We start from the raw sequence: 24,284 nt of genomic DNA, 5'->3' as shown, positions 1-24,284 counted from the left end.
GCGTCTGGCCGGGCTCTGTGGGTGAAATCCTTGCAAACAGGTGCCGGCCGACTGGCGCCCGATTTTTCTTAGTTTGTGAGTTCAGCTTTTCTTGTGTTTGGCAGCAATAAATTGCAATGTGTTTCTCCAACAACCTATTTGGGTCTTTGTGGAAAAGACCTATTGGTGCATTTTGATGCCATTCCAGTAAAAGGCCCACATTTCTTTTAGCTGGTAGCGTAGCGGCAAAGACTTGCGACGTGCCATCATGGCCGCAGGCTGCAGAGCCTTGCTCCGGAACGAAATCTTAATGACAATCTTTAGTTAGATCCCTGAATTGCAAGTAAGTCACAGATAGATGAGTTGGATTTTCTCTATTGCAACTTGGGAAGTAAAATGTGAACGTATTGAAGAAGAAACGCTCTTTTAAAACCTGATTGCCCCAGGGAATGGGCTTTTTGACATTTCTGTGTTAACCCTTTGATGCATGAATTATGAAATCTTCAACCATGATTTTTTTTAACAATTTTTTGGATTCATCTTTAGGTGTGAATGAAACAAATTTCAACAAATATTTTTTGTAAAAATGTATAATTTACAAATAATTTATTACATGTCCACCTCAGTGAACAGCGTGCAATCTGAACATGAAATATGTTGGCTTGGCTTACCAAAGTCCAAATGGAGGTGCTCAAATGCAATAAAGTCTTCAACAGCTGTGCTTAATAGCAAAAATAAATAAATAACAATTTTGAGTACCTGTCCACTTGAGTGACTATTATGCATGAAAGGGTTAAGGAAAAGTGCAATATGCTGTTGTAACTGTTTGAGGTCTGTAAGGTGTTGTTCCTCAGAAGGGCGAGTGCGTAACAGCACCCTCTGCTGGCTCAAAAGACAAGGACAAAAGCTTACAGCACCTGGTATTCCCAGGCGGTCTCCCATCCAAGCACTAACCAGGCCCGACCCTGCTTAGCTTCCGAGATCAGACGAGATCGGGCGTGTTCAGGGTGGTATGGCCGTAAGCGAAGGCTTGTCCTTCCGTCCTCCGTTTTATGGGTGCAGAGACAGTTGTGCCCTTGGCTGCCATTGAATGGAATGCTGCAATTTGAGGCCTTTCCAGTAAACCGCCCTCATCCCCAGTTTGAGCTGTGTCTGGCCGGGCTCCGTGGGCGAAAGCGGAGAGGGGAGCTTGTGTAGTGACACAGTAGAATAGGTTCATGCGCTTTAATCCAAATTTGTTCACATCGCAGACGTCAGAAAGTACAAACGATATTATTTAACATTTGGATGTACAAAAAGGCCACCTTCACCTCAGTTGAGAGAAGTACCTCGTTTTTCCTTTGTCCCTCCTATGAGTGGTGGGCCCATGGAAAGTGGGACCCACGCCCCCCTGTTCGGGCTGCGTCTGGCCGGGCTCTGTGGGTGAAATCCTTGCAAACAGGTGCCGGCCGGCTGGCGCCCGATTTTTCTTAGTTTGTGAGTTCAGCTTTTCTTGTGTTTGGCAGCAATAAATTGCAATGTGTTTCTCCAACAACCTATTTGGGTCTTTGTGGAAAAGACCTATTGGTGCATTTTGATGCCATTCCAGTAAAAGGCCCACATTTCTTTTAGCTGGTAGCGTAGCGGCAAAGACTTGCGACGTGCCATCATGGCCGCAGGCTGCAGAGCCTTGCTCCGGAACGAAATCTTAATGACAATCTTTAGTTAGATCCCTGAATTGCAAGTAAGTCACAGATAGATGAGTTGGATTTTCTCTATTGCAACTTGGGAAGTAAAATGTGAACGTATTGAAGAAGAAACGCTCTTTTAAAACCTGATTGCCCCAGGGAATGGGCTTTTTGACATTTCTGTGTTAACCCTTTGATGCATGAATTATGAAATCTTCAACCATGATTTTTTTTAACAATTTTTTGATTCATCTTTAGGTGTGAATGAAACAAATTTCAACAAATATTTTTTGTAAAAATGTATAATTTACAAATAATTTATTACATGTCCACCTCAGTGAACAGCGTGCAATCTGAACATGAAATATGTTGGCTTGGCTTACCAAAGTCCAAATGGAGGTGCTCAAATGCAATAAAGTCTTCAACAGCTGTGCTTAATAGCAAAAATAAATAAATAACAATTTTGAGTACCTGTCCACTTGAGTGACTATTATGCATGAAAGGGTTAAGGAAAAGTGCAATATGCTGTTGTAACTGTTTGAGGTCTGTAAGGTGTTGTTCCTCAGAAGGGCGAGTGCGTAACAGCACCCTCTGCTGGCTCAAAAGACAAGGACAAAAGCTTACAGCACCTGGTATTCCCAGGCGGTCTCCCATCCAAGTACTAACCAGGCCCGACCCTGCTTAGCTTCCGAGATCAGACGAGATCGGGCGTGTTCAGGGTGGTATGGCCGTAAGCGAAGGCTTGTCCTTCCGTCCTCCGTTTTATGGGTGCAGAGACAGTTGTGCCCTTGGCTGCCATTGAATGGAATGCTGCAATTTGAGGCCTTTCCAGTAAACCGCCCTCATCCCCAGTTTGAGCTGTGTCTGGCCGGGCTCCGTGGGCGAAAGCGGAGAGGGGAGCTTGTGTAGTGACACAGTAGAATAGGTTCATGCGCTTTAATCCAAATTTGTTCACATCGCAGACGTCAGAAAGTACAAACGATATTATTTAACATTTGGATGTACAAAAAGGCCACCTTCACCTCAGTTGAGAGAAGTACCTCGTTTTTCCTTTGTCCCTCCTATGAGTGGTGGGCCCATGGAAAGTGGGACCCACGCCCCCCTGTTCGGGCTGCGTCTGGCCGGGCTCTGTGGGTGAAATCCTTGCAAACAGGTGCCGGCCGGCTGGCGCCCGATTTTTCTTAGTTTGTGAGTTCAGCTTTTCTTGTGTTTGGCAGCAATAAATTGCAATGTGTTTCTCCAACAACCTATTTGGGTCTTTGTGGAAAAGACCTATTGGTGCATTTTGATGCCATTCCAGTAAAAGGCCCACATTTCTTTTAGCTGGTAGCGTAGCGGCAAAGACTTGCGACGTGCCATCATGGCCGCAGGCTGCAGAGCCTTGCTCCGGAACGAAATCTTAATGACAATCTTTAGTTAGATCCCTGAATTGCAAGTAAGTCACAGATAGATGAGTTGGATTTTCTCTATTGCAACTTGGGAAGTAAAATGTGAACGTATTGAAGAAGAAACACTCTTTTAAAACCTGATTGCCCCAGGGAATGGGCTTTTTGACATTTCTGTGTTAACCTTTTGATGCATGAATTATAAAATCTTCAACCATGATTTTTTTTAACAATTTTTTGATTCATCTTTAGGTGTGAATGAAACAAATTTCAACAAATATTTTTTGTAAAAATGTATAATTTACAAATAATTTATTACATGTCCACCTCAGTGAACAGCGTGCAATCTGAACATGAAATATGTTGGCTTGGCTTACCAAAGTCCAAATGGAGGTGCTCAAATGCAATAAAGTCTTCAACAGCTGTGCTTAATAGCAAAAATAAATAAATAACAATTTTGAGTACCTGTCCACTTGAGTGACTATTATGCATGAAAGGGTTAAGGAAAAGTGCAATATGCTGTTGTAACTGTTTGAGGTCTGTAAGGTGTTGTTCCTCAGAAGGGCGAGTGCGTAACAGCACCCTCTGCTGGCTCAAAAGACAAGGACAAAAGCTTACAGCACCTGGTATTCCCAGGCGGTCTCCCATCCAAGTACTAACCAGGCCCGACCCTGCTTAGCTTCCGAGATCAGACGAGATCGGGCGTGTTCAGGGTGGTATGGCCGTAAGCGAAGGCTTGTCCTTCCGTCCTCCGTTTTATGGGTGCAGAGACAGTTGTGCCCTTGGCTGCCATTGAATGGAATGCTGCAATTTGAGGCCTTTCCAGTAAACCGCCCTCATCCCCAGTTTGAGCTGTGTCTGGCCGGGCTCCGTGGGCGAAAGCGGAGAGGGGAGCTTGTGTAGTGACACAGTAGAATAGGTTCATGCGCTTTAATCCAAATTTGTTCACATCGCAGACGTCAGAAAGTACAAACGATATTATTTAACATTTGGATGTACAAAAAGGCCACCTTCACCTCAGTTGAGAGAAGTACCTCGTTTTTCCTTTGTCCCTCCTATGAGTGGTGGGCCCATGGAAAGTGGGACCCACGCCCCCCTGTTCGGGCTGCGTCTGGCCGGGCTCTGTGGGTGAAATCCTTGCAAACAGGTGCCGGCCGGCTGGCGCCCGATTTTTCTTAGTTTGTGAGTTCAGCTTTTCTTGTGTTTGGCAGCAATAAATTGCAATGTGTTTCTCCAACAACCTATTTGGGTCTTTGTGGAAAAGACCTATTGGTGCATTTTGATGCCATTCCAGTAAAAGGCCCACATTTCTTTTAGCTGGTAGCGTAGCGGCAAAGACTTGCGACGTGCCATCATGGCCGCAGGCTGCAGAGCCTTGCTCCGGAACGAAATCTTAATGACAATCTTTAGTTAGATCCCTGAATTGCAAGTAAGTCACAGATAGATGAGTTGGATTTTCTCTATTGCAACTTGGGAAGTAAAATGTGAACGTATTGAAGAAGAAACACTCTTTTAAAACCTGATTGCCCCAGGGAATGGGCTTTTTGACATTTCTGTGTTAACCTTTTGATGCATGAATTATAAAATCTTCAACCATGATTTTTTTTAACAATTTTTTGATTCATCTTTAGGTGTGAATGAAACAAATTTCAACAAATATTTTTTGTAAAAATGTATAATTTACAAATAATTTATTACATGTCCACCTCAGTGAACAGCGTGCAATCTGAACATGAAATATGTTGGCTTGGCTTACCAAAGTCCAAATGGAGGTGCTCAAATGCAATAAAGTCTTCAACAGCTGTGCTTAATAGCAAAAATAAATAAATAACAATTTTGAGTACCTGTCCACTTGAGTGACTATTATGCATGAAAGGGTTAAGGAAAAGTGCAATATGCTGTTGTAACTGTTTGAGGTCTGTAAGGTGTTGTTCCTCAGAAGGGCGAGTGCGTAACAGCACCCTCTGCTGGCTCAAAAGACAAGGACAAAAGCTTACAGCACCTGGTATTCCCAGGCGGTCTCCCATCCAAGTACTAACCAGGCCCGATACTGCTTAGCTTCCGAGATCAGACGAGATCGGGCGTGTTCAGGGTGGTATGGCCGTAAGCGAAGGCTTGTCCTTCCGTCCTCCGTTTTATGGGTGCAGAGACAGTTGTGCCCTTGGCTGCCATTGAATGGAATGCTGCAATTTGAGGCCTTTCCAGTAAACCGCCCTCATCCCCAGTTTGAGCTGTGTCTGGCCGGGCTCCGTGGGCGAAAGCGGAGAGGGGAGCTTGTGTAGTGACACAGTAGAATAGGTTCATGCGTTTTAATCCAAATTTGTTCACATCGCAGACGTCAGAAAGTACAAACGATATTATTTAACATTTGGATGTACAAAAAGGCCACCTTCACCTCAGTTGAGAGAAGTACCTCGTTTTTCCTTTGTCCCTCCTATGAGTGGTGGGCCCATGGAAAGTGGGACCCACGCCCCCCTGTTCGGGCTGCGTCTGGCCGGGCTCTGTGGGTGAAATCCTTGCAAACAGGTGCCGGCCGGCTGGCGCCCGATTTTTCTTAGTTTGTGAGTTCAGCTTTTCTTGTGTTTGGCAGCAATAAATTGCAATGTGTTTCTCCAACAACCTATTTGGGTCTTTGTGGAAAAGACCTATTGGTGCATTTTGATGCCATTCCAGTAAAAGGCCCACATTTCTTTTAGCTGGTAGCGTAGCAGCAAAGACTTGCGACGTGCCATCATGGCCGCAGGCTGCAGAGCCTTGCTCCGGAACGAAATCTTAATGACAATCTTTAGTTAGATCCCTGAATTGCAAGTAAGTCACAGATAGATGAGTTGGATTTTCTCTATTGCAACTTGGGAAGTAAAATGTGAACGTATTGAAGAAGAAACACTCTTTTAAAACCTGATTGCCCCAGGGAATGGGCTTTTTGACATTTCTGTGTTAACCCTTTGATGCATGAATTATGAAATCTTCAACCATGATTTTTTTTAACAATTTTTTGATTCATCTTTAGGTGAGAATGAAACAAATTTCAACAAATATTTTTTGTAAAAATGTATAATTTACAAATAATTTATTACATGTCCACCTCAGTGAACAGCGTGCAATCTGAACATGAAATATGTTGGCTTGGCTTACCAAAGTCCAAATGGAGGTGCTCAAATGCAATAAAGTCTTCAACAGCTGTGCTTAATAGCAAAAATAAATAAATAACAATTTTGAGTACCTGTCCACTTGAGTGACTATTATGCATGAAAGGGTTAAGGAAAAGTGCAATATGCTGTTGTAACTGTTTGAGGTCTGTAAGGTGTTGTTCCTCAGAAGGGCGAGTGCGTAACAGCACCCTCTGCTGGCTCAAAAGACAAGGACAAAAGCTTACAGCACCTGGTATTCCCAGGCGGTCTCCCATCCAAGTACTAACCAGGCCCGACCCTGCTTAGCTTCCGAGATCAGACGAGATCGGGCATGTTCAGGGTGGTATGGCCGTAAGCGAAGGCTTGTCCTTCCGTCCTCCGTTTTATGGGTGCAGAGACGGTTGTGCCCTTGGCTGCCATTGAATGGAATGCTGCAATTTGAGGCCTTTCCAGTAAACCGCCCTCATCCCCAGTTTGAGCTGTGTCTGGCCGGGCTCCGTGGGCGAAAGCGGAGAGGGGAGCTTGTGTAGTGACACAGTAGAATAGGTTCATGCGCTTTAATCCAAATTTGTTCACATCGCAGACGTCAGAAAGTACAAACGATATTATTTAACATTTGGATGTACAAAAAGGCCACCTTCACCTCAGTTGAGAGAAGTACCTCGTTTTTCCTTTGTCCCTCCTATGAGTGGTGGGCCCATGGAAAGTGGGACCCACGCCCCCCTGTTCGGGCTGCGTCTGGCCGGGCTCTGTGGGTGAAATCCTTGCAAACAGGTGCCGGCCGGCTGGCGCCCGATTTTTCTTAGTTTGTGAGTTCAGCTTTTCTTGTGTTTGGCAGCAATAAATTGCAATGTGTTTCTCCAACAACCTATTTGGGTCTTTGTGGAAAAGACCTATTGGTGCATTTTGATGCCATTCCAGTAAAAGGCCCACATTTCTTTTAGCTGGTAGCGTAGCGGCAAAGACTTGCGACGTGCCATCATGGCCGCAGGCTGCAGAGCCTTGCTCCGGAACGAAATCTTAATGACAATCTTTAGTTAGATCCCTGAATTGCAAGTAAGTCACAGATAGATGAGTTGGATTTTCTCTATTGCAACTTGGGAAGTAAAATGTGAACGTATTGAAGAAGAAACGCTCTTTTAAAACCTGATTGCCCCAGGGAATGGGCTTTTTGACATTTCTGTGTTAACCCTTTGATGCATGAATTATGAAATCTTCAACCATGATTTTTTTTTAACAATTTTTTGATTCATCTTTAGGTGTGAATGAAACAAATTTCAACAAATATTTTTTGTAAAAATGTATAATTTACAAATAATTTATTACATGTCCACCTCAGTGAACAGCGTGCAATCTGAACATGAAATATGTTGGCTTGGCTTACCAAAGTCCAAATGGAGGTGCTCAAATGCAATAAAGTCTTCAACAGCTGTGCTTAATAGCAAAAATAAATAAATAACAATTTTGAGTACCTGTCCACTTGAGTGACTATTATGCATGAAAGGGTTAAGGAAAAGTGCAATATGCTGTTGTAACTGTTTGAGGTCTGTAAGGTGTTGTTCCTCAGAAGGGCGAGTGCGTAACAGCACCCTCTGCTGGCTCAAAAGACAAGGACAAAAGCTTACAGCACCTGGTATTCCCAGGCGGTCTCCCATCCAAGTACTAACCAGGCCCGACCCTGCTTAGCTTCCGAGATCAGACGAGATCGGGCGTGTTCAGGGTGGTATGGCCGTAAGCGAAGGCTTGTCCTTCCGTCCTCCGTTTTATGGGTGCAGAGACGGTTGTGCCCTTGGCTGCCATTGAATGGAATGCTGCAATTTGAGGCCTTTCCAGTAAACCGCCCTCATCCCCAGTTTGAGCTGTGTCTGGCCGGGCTCCGTGGGCGAAAGCGGAGAGGGGAGCTTGTGTAGTGACACAGTAGAATAGGTTCATGCGCTTTAATCCAAATTTGTTCACATCGCAGACGTCAGAAAGTACAAACGATATTATTTAACATTTGGATGTACAAAAAGGCCACCTTCACCTCAGTTGAGAGAAGTACCTCGTTTTTCCTTTGTCCCTCCTATGAGTGGTGGGCCCATGGAAAGTGGGACCCACGCCCCCCTGTTCGGGCTGCGTCTGGCCGGGCTCTGTGGGTGAAATCCTTGCAAGCAGGTGCCGGCCGGCTGGCGCCCGATTTTTCTTAGTTTGTGAGTTCATTTTTTCTTGTGTTTGGCAGCAATAAATTGCAATGTGTTTCTCCAACAACCTATTTGGGTCTTTGTGGAAAAGACCTATTGGTGCATTTTGATGCCATTCCAGTAAAAGGCCCACATTTCTTTTAGCTGGTAGCGTAGCGGCAAAGACTTGCGACGTGCCATCATGGCCGCAGGCTGCAGAGCCTTGCTCCGGAACGAAATCTTAATGACAATCTTTAGTTAGATCCCTGAATTGCAAGTAAGTCACAGATAGATGAGTTGGATTTTCTCTATTGCAACTTGGGAAGTAAAATGTGAACGTATTGAAGAAGAAACACTCTTTTAAAACCTGATTGCCCCAGGGAATGGGCTTTTTGACATTTCTGTGTTAACCTTTTGATGCATGAATTATAAAATCTTCAACCATGATTTTTTTTAACAATTTTTTGATTCATCTTTAGGTGTGAATGAAACAAATTTCAACAAATATTTTTTGTAAAAATGTATAATTTACAAATAATTTATTACATGTCCACCTCAGTGAACAGCGTGCAATCTGAACATGAAATATGTTGGCTTGGCTTACCAAAGTCCAAATGGAGGTGCTCAAATGCAATAAAGTCTTCAACAGCTGTGCTTAATAGCAAAAATAAATAAATAACAATTTTGAGTACCTGTCCACTTGAGTGACTATTATGCATGAAAGGGTTAAGGAAAAGTGCAATATGCTGTTGTAACTGTTTGAGGTCTGTAAGGTGTTGTTCCTCAGAAGGGCGAGTGCGTAACAGCACCCTCTGCTGGCTCAAAAGACAAGGACAAAAGCTTACAGCACCTGGTATTCCCAGGCGGTCTCCCATCCAAGTACTAACCAGGCCCGACCCTGCTTAGCTTCCGAGATCAGACGAGATCGGGCGTGTTCAGGGTGGTATGGCCGTAAGCGAAGGCTTGTCCTTCCGTCCTCCGTTTTATGGGTGCAGAGACAGTTGTGCCCTTGGCTGCCATTGAATGGAATGCTGCAATTTGAGGCCTTTCCAGTAAACCGCCCTCATCCCCAGTTTGAGCTGTGTCTGGCCGGGCTCCGTGGGCGAAAGCGGAGAGGGGAGCTTGTGTAGTGACACAGTAGAATAGGTTCATGCGCTTTAATCCAAATTTGTTCACATCGCAGACGTCAGAAAGTACAAACGATATTATTTAACATTTGGATGTACAAAAAGGCCACCTTCACCTCAGTTGAGAGAAGTACCTCGTTTTTCCTTTGTCCCTCCTATGAGTGGTGGGCCCATGGAAAGTGGGACCCACGCCCCCCTGTTCGGGCTGCGTCTGGCCGGGCTCTGTGGGTGAAATCCTTGCAAACAGGTGCCGGCCGGCTGGCGCCCGATTTTTCTTAGTTTGTGAGTTCAGCTTTTCTTGTGTTTGGCAGCAATAAATTGCAATGTGTTTCTCCAACAACCTATTTGGGTCTTTGTGGAAAAGACCTATTGGTGCATTTTGATGCCATTCCAGTAAAAGGCCCACATTTCTTTTAGCTGGTAGCGTAGCGGCAAAGACTTGCGACGTGCCATCATGGCCGCAGGCTGCAGAGCCTTGCTCCGGAACGAAATCTTAATGACAATCTTTAGTTAGATCCCTGAATTGCAAGTAAGTCACAGATAGATGAGTTGGATTTTCTCTATTGCAACTTGGGAAGTAAAATGTGAACGTATTGAAGAAGAAACACTCTTTTAAAACCTGATTGCCCCAGGGAATGGGCTTTTTGACATTTCTGTGTTAACCTTTTGATGCATGAATTATAAAATCTTCAACCATGATTTTTTTTAACAATTTTTTGATTCATCTTTAGGTGTGAATGAAACAAATTTCAACAAATATTTTTTGTAAAAATGTATAATTTACAAATAATTTATTACATGTCCACCTCAGTGAACAGCGTGCAATCTGAACATGAAATATGTTGGCTTGGCTTACCAAAGTCCAAATGGAGGTGCTCAAATGCAATAAAGTCTTCAACAGCTGTGCTTAATAGCAAAAATAAATAAATAACAATTTTGAGTACCTGTCCACTTGAGTGACTATTATGCATGAAAGGGTTAAGGAAAAGTGCAATATGCTGTTGTAACTGTTTGAGGTCTGTAAGGTGTTGTTCCTCAGAAGGGCGAGTGCGTAACAGCACCCTCTGCTGGCTCAAAAGACAAGGACAAAAGCTTACAGCACCTGGTATTCCCAGGCGGTCTCCCATACAAGTACTAACCAGGCCCGACCCTGCTTAGCTTCCGAGATCAGACGAGATCGGGCGTGTTCAGGGTGGTATGGCCGTAAGCGAAGGCTTGTCCTTCCGTCCTCCGTTTTATGGGTGCAGAGACAGTTGTGCCCTTGGCTGCCATTGAATGGAATGCTGCAATTTGAGGCCTTTCCAGTAAACCGCCCTCATCCCCAGTTTGAGCTGTGTCTGGCCGGGCTCCGTGGGCGAAAGCGGAGAGGGGAGCTTGTGTAGTGACACAGTAGAATAGGTTCATGCGTTTTAATCCAAATTTGTTCACATCGCAGACGTCAGAAAGTACAAACGATATTATTTAACATTTGGATGTACAAAAAGGCCACCTTCACCTCAGTTGAGAGAAGTACCTCGTTTTTCCTTTGTCCCTCCTATGAGTGGTGGGCCCATGGAAAGTGGGACCCACGCCCCCCTGTTCGGGCTGCGTCTGGCCGGGCTCTGTGGGTGAAATCCTTGCAAACAGGTGCCGGCCGGCTGGCGCCCGATTTTTCTTAGTTTGTGAGTTCAGCTTTTCTTGTGTTTGGCAGCAATAAATTGCAATGTGTTTCTCCAACAACCTATTTGGGTCTTTGTGGAAAAGACCTATTGGTGCATTTTGATGCCATTCCAGTAAAAGGCCCACATTTCTTTTAGCTGGTAGCGTAGCAGCAAAGACTTGCGACGTGCCATCATGGCCGCAGGCTGCAGAGCCTTGCTCCGGAACGAAATCTTAATGACAATCTTTAGTTAGATCCCTGAATTGCAAGTAAGTCACAGATAGATGAGTTGGATTTTCTCTATTGCAACTTGGGAAGTAAAATGTGAACGTATTGAAGAAGAAACACTCTTTTAAAACCTGATTGCCCCAGGGAATGGGCTTTTTGACATTTCTGTGTTAACCCTTTGATGCATGAATTATGAAATCTTCAACCATGATTTTTTTAACAATTTTTTGATTCATCTTTAGGTGAGAATGAAACAAATTTCAACAAATATTTTTTGTAAAAATGTATAATTTACAAATAATTTATTACATGTCCACCTCAGTGAACAGCGTGCAATCTGAACATGAAATATGTTGGCTTGGCTTACCAAAGTCCAAATGGAGGTGCTCAAATGCAATAAAGTCTTCAACAGCTGTGCTTAATAGCAAAAATAAATAAATAACAATTTTGAGTACCTGTCCACTTGAGTGACTATTATGCATGAAAGGGTTAAGGAAAAGTGCAATATGCTGTTGTAACTGTTTGAGGTCTGTAAGGTGTTGTTCCTCAGAAGGGCGAGTGCGTAACAGCACCCTCTGCTGGCTCAAAAGACAAGGACAAAAGCTTACAGCACCTGGTATTCCCAGGCGGTCTCCCATCCAAGTACTAACCAGGCCCGACCCTGCTTAGCTTCCGAGATCAGACGAGATCGGGCGTGTTCAGGGTGGTATGGCCGTAAGCGAAGGCTTGTCCTTCCGTCCTCCGTTTTATGGGTGCAGAGACGGTTGTGCCCTTGGCTGCCATTGAATGGAATGCTGCAATTTGAGGCCTTTCCAGTAAACCGCCCTCATCCCCAGTTTGAGCTGTGTCTGGCCGGGCTCCGTGGGCGAAAGCGGAGAGGGGAGCTTGTGTAGTGACACAGTAGAATAGGTTCATGCGCTTTAATCCAAATTTGTTCACATCGCAGACGTCAGAAAGTACAAACGATATTATTTAACATTTGGATGTACAAAAAGGCCACCTTCACCTCAGTTGAGAGAAGTACCTCGTTTTTCCTTTGTCCCTCCTATGAGTGGTGGGCCCATGGAAAGTGGGACCCACGCCCCCCTGTTCGGGCTGCGTCTGGCCGGGCTCTGTGGGTGAAATCCTTGCAAACAGGTGCCGGCCGGCTGGCGCCCGATTTTTCTTAGTTTGTGAGTTCAGCTTTTCTTGTGTTTGGCAGCAATAAATTGCAATGTGTTTCTCCAACAACCTATTTGGGTCTTTGTGGAAAAGACCTATTGGTGCATTTTGATGCCATTCCAGTAAAAGGCCCACATTTCTTTTAGCTGGTAGCGTAGCGGCAAAGACTTGCGACGTGCCATCATGGCCGCAGGCTGCAGAGCCTTGCTCCGGAACGAAATCTTAATGACAATCTTTAGTTAGATCCCTGAATTGCAAGTAAGTCACAGATAGATGAGTTGGATTTTCTCTATTGCAACTTGGGAAGTAAAATGTGAACGTATTGAAGAAGAAACGCTCTTTTAAAACCTGATTGCCCCAGGGAATGGGCTTTTTGACATTTCTGTGTTAACCCTTTGATGCATGAATTATGAAATCTTCAACCATGATTTTTTTTAACAATTTTTTGATTCATCTTTAGGTGTGAATGAAACAAATTTCAACAAATATTTTTTGTAAAATTGTATAATTTACAAATAATTTATTACATGTCCACCTCAGTGAACAGCGTGCAATCTGAACATGAAATATGTTGGCTTGGCTTACCAAAGTCCAAATGGAGGTGCTCAAATGCAATAAAGTCTTCAACAGCTGTGCTTAATAGCAAAAATAAATAAATAACAATTTTGAGTACCTGTCCACTTGAGTGACTATTATGCATGAAAGGGTTAAGGAAAAGTGCAATATGCTGTTGTAACTGTTTGAGGTCTGTAAGGTGTTGTTCCTCAGAAGGGCGAGTGCGTAACAGCACCCTCTGCTGGCTCAAAAGACAAGGACAAAAGCTTACAGCACCTGGTATTCCCAGGCGGTCTCCCATCCAAGTACTAACCAGGTCCGACCCTGCTTAGCTTCCGAGATCAGACGAGATCGGGCGTGTTCAGGGTGGTATGGCCGAAAGCGAAGGCTTGTCCTTCCGTCCTCCGTTTTATGGGTGCAGAGACGGTTGTGCCCTTGGCTGCCATTGAATGGAATGCTGCAATTTGAGGCCTTTCCAGTAAACCGCCCTCATCCCCAGTTTGAGCTGTGTCTGGCCGGGCTCCGTGGGCGAAAGCGGAGAGGGGAGCTTGTGTAGTGACACAGTAGAATAGGTTCATGCGCTTTAATCCAAATTTGTTCACATCGCAGACGTCAGAAAGTACAAACGATATTATTTAACATTTGGATGTACAAAAAGGCCACCTTCACCTCAGTTGAGAGAAGTACCTCGTTTTTCCTTTGTCCCTCCTATGAGTGGTGGGCCCATGGAAAGTGGGACCCACGCCCCCCTGTTCGGGCTGCGTCTGGCCGGGCTCTGTGGGTGAAATCCTTGCAAACAGGTGCCGGCCGGCTGGCGCCCGATTTTTCTTAGTTTGTGAGTTCAGCTTTTCTTGTGTTTGGCAGCAATAAATTGCAATGTGTTTCTCCAACAACCTATTTGGGTCTTTGTGGAAAAGACCTATTGGTGCATTTTGATGCCATTCCAGTAAAAGGCCCACATTTCTTTTAGCTGGTAGCGTAGCGGCAAAGACTTGCGACGTGCCATCATGGCCGCAGGCTGCAGAGCCTTGCTCCGGAACGAAATCTTAATGACAATCTTTAGTTAGATCCCTGAATTGCAAGTAAGTCACAGATAGATGAGTTGGATTTTCTCTATTGCAACTTGGGAAGTAAAATGTGAACGTATTGAAGAAGAAACGCTCTTTTAAAACCTGATTGCCCCAGGGAATGGGCTTTTTGACATTTCTGTGTTAACCCTTTGATGCATGAATTATGAAATCTTCAACCATGATTTTTTTTTAACAATTTTTTGATTCATCTTTAGGTGTGAATGAAACAAATTTCAACAAATATTTTTTGTAAAAATGTATAATTTACAAATAATTTATTACATGTCCACCTCAGTGAACAGCGTGCAATCTGAACATGAAATATGTTGGCTTGGCTTACCAAAGTCCAAATGGAGGTGCTCAAATGCAATAAAGTCTTCAACAGCTGTGCTTAATAGCAAAAATAAATAAATAACAATTTTGAGTACCTGTCCACTTGAGTGACTATTATGCATGAAAGGGTTAAGGAAAAGTGCAATATGCTGTTGTAACTGTTTGAGGTCTGTAAGGTGTTGTTCCTCAGAAGGGTGAGTGCGTAACAGCACCCTCTGCTGGCTCAAAAGACAAGGACAAAAGCTTACAGCACCTGGTATTCCCAGGCGGTCTCCCATCCAAGTACTAACGAGGCCCGACCCTGCTTAGCTTCCGAGATCAGACGAGATCGAGTGTGTTCAGGGTGGTATGGCCGTAAGCGAAGGCTTGTCCTTCCGTCCTCCGTTTTATGGGTGCAGAGACAGTTGTGCCCTTGGCTGCCATTGAATGGAATGCTGCAATTTGAGGCCTTTCCAGTAAACCGCCCTCATCCCCAGTTTGAGCTGTGTCTGGCCGGGCTCCGTGGGCGAAAGCGGAGAGGGGAGCTTGTGTAGTGACACAGTAGAATAGGTTCATGCGTTTTAATCCAAATTTGTTCACATCGCAGACGTCAGAAAGTACAAACGATATTATTTAACATTTGGATGTACAAAAAGGCCACCTTCACCTCAGTTGAGAGAAGTACCTCGTTTTTCCTTTGTCCCTCCTATGAGTGGTGGGCCCATGGAAAGTGGGACCCACGCCCCCCTGTTCGGGCTGCGTCTGGCCGGGCTCTGTGGGTGAAATCCTTGCAAACAGGTGCCGGCCGGCTGGCGCCCGATTTTTCTTAGTTTGTGAGTTCAGCTTTTCTTGTGTTTGGCAGCAATAAATTGCAATGTGTTTCTCCAACAACCTATTTGGGTCTTTGTGGAAAAGACCTATTGGTGCATTTTGATGCCATTCCAGTAAAAGGCCCACATTTCTTTTAGCTGGTAGCGTAGCGGCAAAGACTTGCGACGTGCCATCATGGCCGCAGGCTGCAGAGCCTTGCTCCGGAACGAAATCTTAATGACAATCTTTAGTTAGATCCCTGAATTGCAAGTAAGTCACAGATAGATGAGTTGGATTTTCTCTATTGCAACTTGGGAAGTAAAATGTGAACGTATTGAAGAAGAAACGCTCTTTTAAAACCTGATTGCCCCAGGGAATGGGCTTTTTGACATTTCTGTGTTAACCCTTTGATGCATGAATTATGAAATCTTCAACCATGATTTTTTTTAACAATTTTTTGATTCATCTTTAGGTGTGAATGAAACAAATTTCAACAAATATTTTTTGTAAAAATGTATAATTTACAAATAATTTATTACATGTCCACCTCAGTGAACAGCGTGCAATCTGAACATGAAATATGTTGGCTTGGCTTACCAAAGTCCAAATGGAGGTGCTCAAATGCAATAAAGTCTTCAACAGCTGTGCTTAATAGCAAAAATAAATAAATAACAATTTTGAGTACCTGTCCACTTGAGTGACTATTATGCATGAAAGGGTTAAGGAAAAGTGCAATATGCTGTTGTAACTGTTTGAGGTCTGTAAGGTGTTGTTCCTCAGAAGGGCGAGTGCGTAACAGCACCCTCTGCTGGCTCAAAAGACAAGGACAAAAGCTTACAGCACCTGGTATTCCCAGGCGGTCTCCCATACAAGTACTAACCAGGCCCGACCCTGCTTAGCTTCCGAGATCAGACGAGATCGGGCGTGTTCAGGGTGGTATGGCCGTAAGCGAAGGCTTGTCCTTCCGTCCTCCGTTTTATGGGTGCAGAGACAGTTGTGCCCTTGGCTGCCATTGAATGGAATGCTGCAATTTGAGGCCTTTCCAGTAAACCGCCCTCATCCCCAGTTTGAGCTGTGTCTGGCCGGGCTCCGTGGGCGAAAGCGGAGAGGGGAGCTTGTGTAGTGACACAGTAGAATAGGTTCATGCGTTTTAATCCAAATTTGTTCACATCGCAGACGTCAGAAAGTACAAACGATATTATTTAACATTTGGATGTACAAAAAGGCCACCTTCACCTCAGTTGAGAGAAGTACCTCGTTTTTCCTTTGTCCCTCCTATGAGTGGTGGGCCCATGGAAAGTGGGACCCACGCCCCCCTGTTCGGGCTGCGTCTGGCCGGGCTCTGTGGGTGAAATCCTTGCAAACAGGTGCCGGCCGGCTGGCGCCCGATTTTTCTTAGTTTGTGAGTTCAGCTTTTCTTGTGTTTGGCAGCAATAAATTGCAATGTGTTTCTCCAACAACCTATTTGGGTCTTTGTGGAAAAGACCTATTGGTGCATTTTGATGCCATTCCAGTAAAAGGCCCACATTTCTTTTAGCTGGTAGCGTAGCAGCAAAGACTTGCGACGTGCCATCATGGCCGCAGGCTGCAGAGCCTTGCTCCGGAACGAAATCTTAATGACAATCTTTAGTTAGATCCCTGAATTGCAAGTAAGTCACAGATAGATGAGTTGGATTTTCTCTATTGCAACTTGGGAAGTAAAATGTCAACGTATTGAAGAAGAAACACTCTTTTAAAACCTGATTGCCCCAGGGAATGGGCTTTTTGACATTTCTGTGTTAACCCTTTGATGCATGAATTATGAAATCTTCAACCATGATTTTTTTTAACAATTTTTTGATTCATCTTTAGGTGAGAATGAAACAAATTTCAACAAATATTTTTTGTAAAAATGTATAATTTACAAATAATTTATTACATGTCCACCTCAGTGAACAGCGTGCAATCTGAACATGAAATATGTTGGCTTGGCTTACCAAAGTCCAAATGGAGGTGCTCAAATGCAATAAAGTCTTCAACAGCTGTGCTTAATAGCAAAAATAAATAAATAACAATTTTGAGTACCTGTCCACTTGAGTGACTATTATGCATGAAAGGGTTAAGGAAAAGTGCAATATGCTGTTGTAACTGTTTGAGGTCTGTAAGGTGTTGTTCCTCAGAAGGGCGAGTGCGTAACAGCACCCTCTGCTGGCTCAAAAGACAAGGACAAAAGCTTACAGCACCTGGTATTCCCAGGCGGTCTCCCATCCAAGTACTAACAAGGCCCGACCCTGCTTAGCTTCCGAGATCAGACGAGATCGGGCGTGTTCAGGGTGGTATGGCCGTAAGCGAAGGCTTGTCCTTCCGTCCTCCGTTTTATGGGTGCAGAGACGGTTGTGCCCTTGGCTGCCATTGAATGGAATGCTGCAATTTGAGGCCTTTCCAGTAAACCGCCCTCATCCCCAGTTTGAGCTGTGTCTGGCCGGGCTCCGTGGGCGAAAGCGGAGAGGGGAGCTTGTGTAGTGACACAGTAGAATAGGTTCATGCGCTTTAATCCAAATTTGTTCACATTGCAGACGTCAGAAAGTACAAACGATATTATTTAACATTTGGATGTACAAAAAGGCCACCTTCACCTCAGTTGAGAGAAGTACCTCGTTTTTCCTTTGTCCCTCCTATGAGTGGTGGGCCCATGGAAAGTGGGACCCACGCCCCCCTGTTCGGGCTGCGTCTGGCCGGGCTCTGTGGGTGAAATCCTTGCAAACAGGTGCCGGCCGGCTGGCGCCCGATTTTTCTTAGTTTGTGAGTTCAGCTTTTCTTGTGTTTGGCAGCAATAAATTGCAATGTGTTTCTCCAACAACCTATTTGGGTCTTTGTGGAAAAGACCTATTGGTGCATTTTGATGCCATTCCAGTAAAAGGCCCACATTTCTTTTAGCTGGTAGCGTAGCGGCAAAGACTTGCGACGTGCCATCATGGCCGCAGGCTGCAGAGCCTTGCTCCGGAACGAAATCTTAATGACAATCTTTAGTTAGATCCCTGAATTGCAAGTAAGTCACAGATAGATGAGTTGGATTTTCTCTATTGCAACTTGGGAAGTAAAATGTGAACGTATTGAAGAAGAAACGCTCTTTTAAAACCTGATTGCCCCAGGGAATGGGCTTTTTGACATTTCTGTGTTAACCCTTTGATGCATGAATTATGAAATCTTCAACCATGATTTTTTTTTAACAATTTTTTGATTCATCTTTAGGTGTGAATGAAACAAATTTCAACAAATATTTTTTGTAAAAATGTATAATTTACAAATAATTTATTACATGTCCACCTCAGTGAACAGCGTGCAATCTGAACATGAAATATGTTGGCTTGGCTTACCAAAGTCCAAATGGAGGTGCTCAAATGCAATAAAGTCTTCAACAGCTGTGCTTAATAGCAAAAATAAATAAATAACAATTTTGAGTACCTGTCCACTTGAGTGACTATTATGCATGAAAGGGTTAAGGAAAAGTGCAATATGCTGTTGTAACTGTTTGAGGTCTGTAAGGTGTTGTTCCTCAGAAGGGCGAGTGCGTAACAGCACCCTCTGCTGGCTCAAAAGACAAGGACAAAAGCTTACAGCACCTGGTATTCCCAGGCGGTCTCCCATCCAAGTACTAACGAGGCCCGACCCTGCTTAGCTTCCGAGATCAGACGAGATCGGGCGTGTTCAGGGTGGTATGGCCGAAAGCGATGGCTTGTCCTTCCGTCCTCCGTTTTATGGGTGCAGAGACAGTTGTGCCCTTGGCTGCCATTGAATGGAATGCTGCAATTTGAGGCCTTTCCAGTAAACCGCCCTCATCCCCAGTTTGAGCTGTGTCTGGCCGGGCTCCGTGGGCGAAAGCGGAGAGGGGAGCTTGTGTAGTGACACAGTAGAATAGGTTCATGCGTTTTAATCCAAATTTGTTCACATCGCAGACGTCAGAAAGTACAAACGATATTATTTAACATTTGGATGTACAAAAAGGCCACCTTCACCTCAGTTGAGAGAAGTACCTCGTTTTTCCTTTGTCCCTCCTATGAGTGGTGGGCCCATGGAAAGTGGGACCCACGCCCCCCTGTTCGGGCTGCGTCTGGCCGGGCTCTGTGGGTGAAATCCTTGCAAACAGGTGCCGGCCGGCTGGCGCCCGATTTTTCTTAGTTTGTGAGTTCAGCTTTTCTTGTGTTTGGCAGCAATAAATTGCAATGTGTTTCTCCAACAACCTATTTGGGTCTTTGTGGAAAAGACCTATTGGTGCATTTTGATGCCATTCCAGTAAAAGGCCCACATTTCTTTTAGCTGGTAGCGTAGCGGCAAAGACTTGCGACGTGCCATCATGGCCGCAGGCTGCAGAGCCTTGCTCCGGAACGAAATCTTAATGACAATCTTTAGTTAGATCCCTGAATTGCAAGTAAGTCACAGATAGATGAGTTGGATTTTCTCTATTGCAACTTGGGAAGTAAAATGTGAACGTATTGAAGAAGAAACGCTCTTTTAAAACCTGATTGCCCCAGGGAATGGGCTTTTTGACATTTCTGTGTTAACCCTTTGATGCATGAATTATGAAATCTTCAACCATGATTTTTTTTAACAATTTTTTGATTCATCTTTAGGTGTGAATGAAACAAATTTCAACAAATATTTTTTGTAAAAATGTATAATTTACAAATAATTTATTACATGTCCACCTCAGTGAACAGCGTGCAATCTGAACATGAAATATGTTGGCTTGGCTTACCAAAGTCCAAATGGAGGTGCTCAAATGCAATAAAGTCTTCAACAGCTGTGCTTAATAGCAAAAATAAATAAATAACAATTTTGAGTACCTGTCCACTTGAGTGACTATTATGCATGAAAGGGTTAAGGAAAAGTGCAATATGCTGTTGTAACTGTTTGAGGTCTGTAAGGTGTTGTTCCTCAGAAGGGCGAGTGCATAACAGCACCCTCTGCTGGCTCAAAAGACAAGGACAAAAGCTTACAGCACCTGGTATTCCCAGGCGGTCTCCCATCCAAGTACTAACCAGGCCCGACCCTGCTTAGCTTCCGAGATCAGACGAGATCGGGCGTGTTCAGGGTGGTATGGCCGTAAGCGAAGGCTTGTCCTTCCGTCCTCCGTTTTATGGGTGCAGAGACAGTTGTGCCCTTGGCTGCCATTGAATGGAATGCTGCAATTTGAGGCCTTTCCAGTAAACCGCCCTCATCCCCAGTTTGAGCTGTGTCTGGCCGGGCTCCGTGGGCGAAAGCGGAGAGGGGAGCTTGTGTAGTGACACAGTAGAATAGGTTCATGCGCTTTAATCCAAATTTGTTCACATTGCAGACGTCAGAAAGTACAAACGATATTATTTAACATTTGGATGTACAAAAAGGCCACCTTCACCTCAGTTGAGAGAAGTACCTCGTTTTTCCTTTGTCCCTCCTATGAGTGGTGGGCCCATGGAAAGTGGGACCCACGCCCCCCTGTTCGGGCTGCGTCTGGCCGGGCTCTGTGGGTGAAATCCTTGCAAACAGGTGCCGGCCGGCTGGCGCCCGATTTTTCTTAGTTTGTGAGTTCAGCTTTTCTTGTGTTTGGCAGCAATAAATTGCAATGTGTTTCTCCAACAACCTATTTGGGTCTTTGTGGAAAAGACCTATTGGTGCATTTTGATGCCATTCCAGTAAAAGGCCCACATTTCTTTTAGCTGGTAGCGTAGCGGCAAAGACTTGCGACGTGCCATCATGGCCGCAGGCTGCAGAGCCTTGCTCCGGAACGAAATCTTAATGACAATCTTTAGTTAGATCCCTGAATTGCAAGTAAGTCACAGATAGATGAGTTGGATTTTCTCTATTGCAACTTGGGAAGTAAAATGTGAACGTATTGAAGAAGAAACGCTCTTTTAAAACCTGATTGCCCCAGGGAATGGGCTTTTTGACATTTCTGTGTTAACCCTTTGATGCATGAATTATGAAATCTTCAACCATGATTTTTTTTTAACAATTTTTTGATTCATCTTTAGGTGTGAATGAAACAAATTTCAACAAATATTTTTTGTAAAAATGTATAATTTACAAATAATTTATTACATGTCCACCTCAGTGAACAGCGTGCAATCTGAACATGAAATATGTTGGCTTGGCTTACCAAAGTCCAAATGGAGGTGCTCAAATGCAATAAAGTCTTCAACAGCTGTGCTTAATAGCAAAAATAAATAAATAACAATTTTGAGTACCTGTCCACTTGAGTGACTATTATGCATGAAAGGGTTAAGGAAAAGTGCAATATGCTGTTGTAACTGTTTGAGGTCTGTAAGGTGTTGTTCCTCAGAAGGGCGAGTGCGTAACAGCACCCTCTGCTGGCTCAAAAGACAAGGACAAAAGCTTACAGCACCTGGTATTCCCAGGCGGTCTCCCATCCAAGTACTAACGAGGCCCGACCCTGCTTAGCTTCCGAGATCAGACGAGATCGGGCGTGTTCAGGGTGGTATGGCCGAAAGCGATGGCTTGTCCTTCCGTCCTCCGTTTTATGGGTGCAGAGACAGTTGTGCCCTTGGCTGCCATTGAATGGAATGCTGCAATTTGAGGCCTTTCCAGTAAACCGCCCTCATCCCCAGTTTGAGCTGTGTCTGGCCGGGCTCCGTGGGCGAAAGCGGAGAGGGGAGCTTGTGTAGTGACACAGTAGAATAGGTTCATGCGTTTTAATCCAAATTTGTTCACATCGCAGACGTCAGAAAGTACAAACGATATTATTTAACATTTGGATGTACAAAAAGGCCACCTTCACCTCAGTTGAGAGAAGTACCTCGTTTTTCCTTTGTCCCTCCTATGAGTGGTGGGCCCATGGAAAGTGGGACCCACGCCCCCCTGTTCGGGCTGCGTCTGGCCGGGCTCTGTGGGTGAAATCCTTGCAAACAGGTGCCGGCCGGCTGGCGCCCGATTTTTCTTAGTTTGTGAGTTCAGCTTTTCTTGTGTTTGGCAGCAATAAATTGCAATGTGTTTCTCCAACAACCTATTTGGGTCTTTGTGGAAAAGACCTATTGGTGCATTTTGATGCCATTCCAGTAAAAGGCCCACATTTCTTTTAGCTGGTAGCGTAGCGGCAAAGACTTGCGACGTGCCATCATGGCCGCAGGCTGCAGAGCCTTGCTCCGGAACGAAATCTTAATGACAATCTTTAGTTAGATCCCTGAATTGCAAGTAAGTCACAGATAGATGAGTTGGATTTTCTCTATTGCAACTTGGGAAGTAAAATGTGAACGTATTGAAGAAGAAACGCTCTTTTAAAACCTGATTGCCCCAGGGAATGGGCTTTTTGACATTTCTGTGTTAACCCTTTGATGCATGAATTATGAAATCTTCAACCATGATTTTTTTTAACAATTTTTTGATTCATCTTTAGGTGTGAATGAAACAAATTTCAACAAATATTTTTTGTAAAAATGTATAATTTACAAATAATTTATTACATGTCCACCTCAGTGAACAGCGTGCAATCTGAACATGAAATATGTTGGCTTGGCTTACCAAAGTCCAAATGGAGGTGCTCAAATGCAATAAAGTCTTCAACAGCTGTGCTTAATAGCAAAAATAAATAAATAACAATTTTGAGTACCTGTCCACTTGAGTGACTATTATGCATGAAAGGGTTAAGGAAAAGTGCAATATGCTGTTGTAACTGTTTGAGGTCTGTAAGGTGTTGTTCCTCAGAAGGGCGAGTGCGTAACAGCACCCTCTGCTGGCTCAAAAGACAAGGACAAAAGCTTACAGCACCTGGTATTCCCAGGCGGTCTCCCATCCAAGTACTAACCAGGCCCGACCCTGCTTAGCTTCCGAGATCAGACGAGATCGGGCGTGTTCAGGGTGGTATGGCCGTAAGCGAAGGCTTGACCTTCCGTCCTCCGTTTTATGGGTGCAGAGACAGTTGTGCCCTTGGCTGCCATTGAATGGAATGCTGCAATTTGAGGCCTTTCCAGTAAACCGCCCTCATCCCCAGTTTGAGCTGTGTCTGGCCGGGCTCCGTGGGCGAAAGCGGAGAGGGGAGCTTGTGTAGTGACACAGTAGAATAGGTTCATGCGCTTTAATCCAAATTTGTTCACATCGCAGACGTCAGAAAGTACAAACGATATTATTTAACATTTGGATGTACAAAAAGTCCACCTTCACCTCAGTTGAGAGAAGTACCTCGTTTTTCCTTTGTCCCTCCTATGAGTGGTGGGCCCATGGAAAGTGGGACCCACGCCCCCCTGTTCGGGCTGCGTCTGGCCGGGCTCTGTGGGTGAAATCCTTGCAAACAGGTGCCGGCCGGCTGGCGCCCGATTTTTCTTAGTTTGTGAGTTCAGCTTTTCTTGTGTTTGGCAGCAATAAATTGCAATGTGTTTCTCCAACAACCTATTTGGGTCTTTGTGGAAAAGACCTATTGGTGCATTTTGATGCCATTCCAGTAAAAGGCCCACATTTCTTTTAGCTGGTAGCGTAGCGGCAAAGACTTGCGACGTGCCATCATGGCCGCAGGCTGCAGAGCCTTGCTCCGGAACGAAATCTTAATGACAATCTTTAGTTAGATCCCTGAATTGCAAGTAAGTCACAGATAGATGAGTTGGATTTTCTCTATTGCAACTTGGGAAGTAAAATGTGAACGTATTGAAGAAGAAACGCTCTTTTAAAACCTGATTGCCCCAGGGAATGGGCTTTTTGACATTTCTGTGTTAACCCTTTGATGCATGAATTATGAAATCTTCAACCATGATTTTTTTTTAACAATTTTTTGATTCATCTTTAGGTGTGAATGAAACAAATTTCAACAAATATTTTTTGTAAAAATGTATAATTTACAAATAATTTATTACATGTCCACCTCAGTGAACAGCGTGCAATCTGAACATGAAATATGTTGGCTTGGCTTACCAAAGTCCAAATGGAGGTGCTCAAATGCAATAAAGTCTTCAACAGCTGTGCTTAATAGCAAAAATAAATAAATAACAATTTTGAGTACCTGTCCACTTGAGTGACTATTATGCATGAAAGGGTTAAGGAAAAGTGCAATATGCTGTTGTAACTGTTTGAGGTCTGTAAGGTGTTGTTCCTCAGAAGA

At 44.3% G+C, this 24,284-nt stretch overlaps 17 non-coding genes across 17 annotated transcripts; all 17 read right to left on the bottom strand.

Annotated features, from left to right (window-relative positions):
• Nucleotides 1-884: 884 nt before the first annotated feature.
• On the bottom strand, nt 885-1,003 carry LOC139068232 (5S ribosomal RNA). The gene has a single exon (XR_011519831.1). It is a non-coding gene; the product is annotated as a 5S ribosomal RNA (ribosomal RNA).
• A 1,260-nt stretch (nt 1,004-2,263) lies between these two features.
• On the bottom strand, nt 2,264-2,382 carry LOC139067150 (5S ribosomal RNA). The gene has a single exon (XR_011519632.1). It is a non-coding gene; the product is annotated as a 5S ribosomal RNA (ribosomal RNA).
• Nucleotides 2,383-3,642: 1,260 nt separating this feature from the next.
• On the bottom strand, nt 3,643-3,761 carry LOC139067142 (5S ribosomal RNA). The gene has a single exon (XR_011519631.1). It is a non-coding gene; the product is annotated as a 5S ribosomal RNA (ribosomal RNA).
• A 1,260-nt stretch (nt 3,762-5,021) lies between these two features.
• LOC139068297 (5S ribosomal RNA) lies at nt 5,022-5,140 on the bottom strand. The gene has a single exon (XR_011519896.1). It is a non-coding gene; the product is annotated as a 5S ribosomal RNA (ribosomal RNA).
• Nucleotides 5,141-6,400: 1,260 nt separating this feature from the next.
• On the bottom strand, nt 6,401-6,519 carry LOC139068089 (5S ribosomal RNA). The gene has a single exon (XR_011519734.1). It is a non-coding gene; the product is annotated as a 5S ribosomal RNA (ribosomal RNA).
• Nucleotides 6,520-7,780: 1,261 nt separating this feature from the next.
• On the bottom strand, nt 7,781-7,899 carry LOC139067132 (5S ribosomal RNA). Its single transcript, XR_011519630.1, has one exon. It is a non-coding gene; the product is annotated as a 5S ribosomal RNA (ribosomal RNA).
• A 1,260-nt stretch (nt 7,900-9,159) lies between these two features.
• On the bottom strand, nt 9,160-9,278 carry LOC139067121 (5S ribosomal RNA). The gene has a single exon (XR_011519629.1). It is a non-coding gene; the product is annotated as a 5S ribosomal RNA (ribosomal RNA).
• Nucleotides 9,279-10,538: 1,260 nt separating this feature from the next.
• Nucleotides 10,539-10,657, bottom strand: LOC139068171 (5S ribosomal RNA). The gene has a single exon (XR_011519770.1). It is a non-coding gene; the product is annotated as a 5S ribosomal RNA (ribosomal RNA).
• A 1,259-nt stretch (nt 10,658-11,916) lies between these two features.
• LOC139067111 (5S ribosomal RNA) lies at nt 11,917-12,035 on the bottom strand. The gene has a single exon (XR_011519628.1). It is a non-coding gene; the product is annotated as a 5S ribosomal RNA (ribosomal RNA).
• Nucleotides 12,036-13,295: 1,260 nt separating this feature from the next.
• Nucleotides 13,296-13,414, bottom strand: LOC139068257 (5S ribosomal RNA). The gene has a single exon (XR_011519856.1). It is a non-coding gene; the product is annotated as a 5S ribosomal RNA (ribosomal RNA).
• A 1,261-nt stretch (nt 13,415-14,675) lies between these two features.
• Nucleotides 14,676-14,794, bottom strand: LOC139068287 (5S ribosomal RNA). The gene has a single exon (XR_011519886.1). It is a non-coding gene; the product is annotated as a 5S ribosomal RNA (ribosomal RNA).
• Nucleotides 14,795-16,054: 1,260 nt separating this feature from the next.
• LOC139068170 (5S ribosomal RNA) lies at nt 16,055-16,173 on the bottom strand. The gene has a single exon (XR_011519769.1). It is a non-coding gene; the product is annotated as a 5S ribosomal RNA (ribosomal RNA).
• Nucleotides 16,174-17,433: 1,260 nt separating this feature from the next.
• Nucleotides 17,434-17,552, bottom strand: LOC139068260 (5S ribosomal RNA). The gene has a single exon (XR_011519859.1). It is a non-coding gene; the product is annotated as a 5S ribosomal RNA (ribosomal RNA).
• A 1,261-nt stretch (nt 17,553-18,813) lies between these two features.
• On the bottom strand, nt 18,814-18,932 carry LOC139068316 (5S ribosomal RNA). The gene has a single exon (XR_011519915.1). It is a non-coding gene; the product is annotated as a 5S ribosomal RNA (ribosomal RNA).
• Nucleotides 18,933-20,192: 1,260 nt separating this feature from the next.
• On the bottom strand, nt 20,193-20,311 carry LOC139067100 (5S ribosomal RNA). Its single transcript, XR_011519627.1, has one exon. It is a non-coding gene; the product is annotated as a 5S ribosomal RNA (ribosomal RNA).
• A 1,261-nt stretch (nt 20,312-21,572) lies between these two features.
• Nucleotides 21,573-21,691, bottom strand: LOC139068315 (5S ribosomal RNA). Its single transcript, XR_011519914.1, has one exon. It is a non-coding gene; the product is annotated as a 5S ribosomal RNA (ribosomal RNA).
• A 1,260-nt stretch (nt 21,692-22,951) lies between these two features.
• LOC139067089 (5S ribosomal RNA) lies at nt 22,952-23,070 on the bottom strand. The gene has a single exon (XR_011519626.1). It is a non-coding gene; the product is annotated as a 5S ribosomal RNA (ribosomal RNA).
• Between the last annotated feature and the right edge of the window lie 1,214 nt (nt 23,071-24,284).

This window comes from Nothobranchius furzeri, chromosome 2 (genome assembly GCF_043380555.1).
Source record: "Nothobranchius furzeri strain GRZ-AD chromosome 2, NfurGRZ-RIMD1, whole genome shotgun sequence".
Taxonomy (NCBI): Eukaryota; Metazoa; Chordata; class Actinopteri; order Cyprinodontiformes; family Nothobranchiidae; genus Nothobranchius; species Nothobranchius furzeri.
The sequence above is the reverse complement of the archived record's forward strand: the minus strand, read 5'-3'. Positions and strand labels throughout refer to the sequence as shown.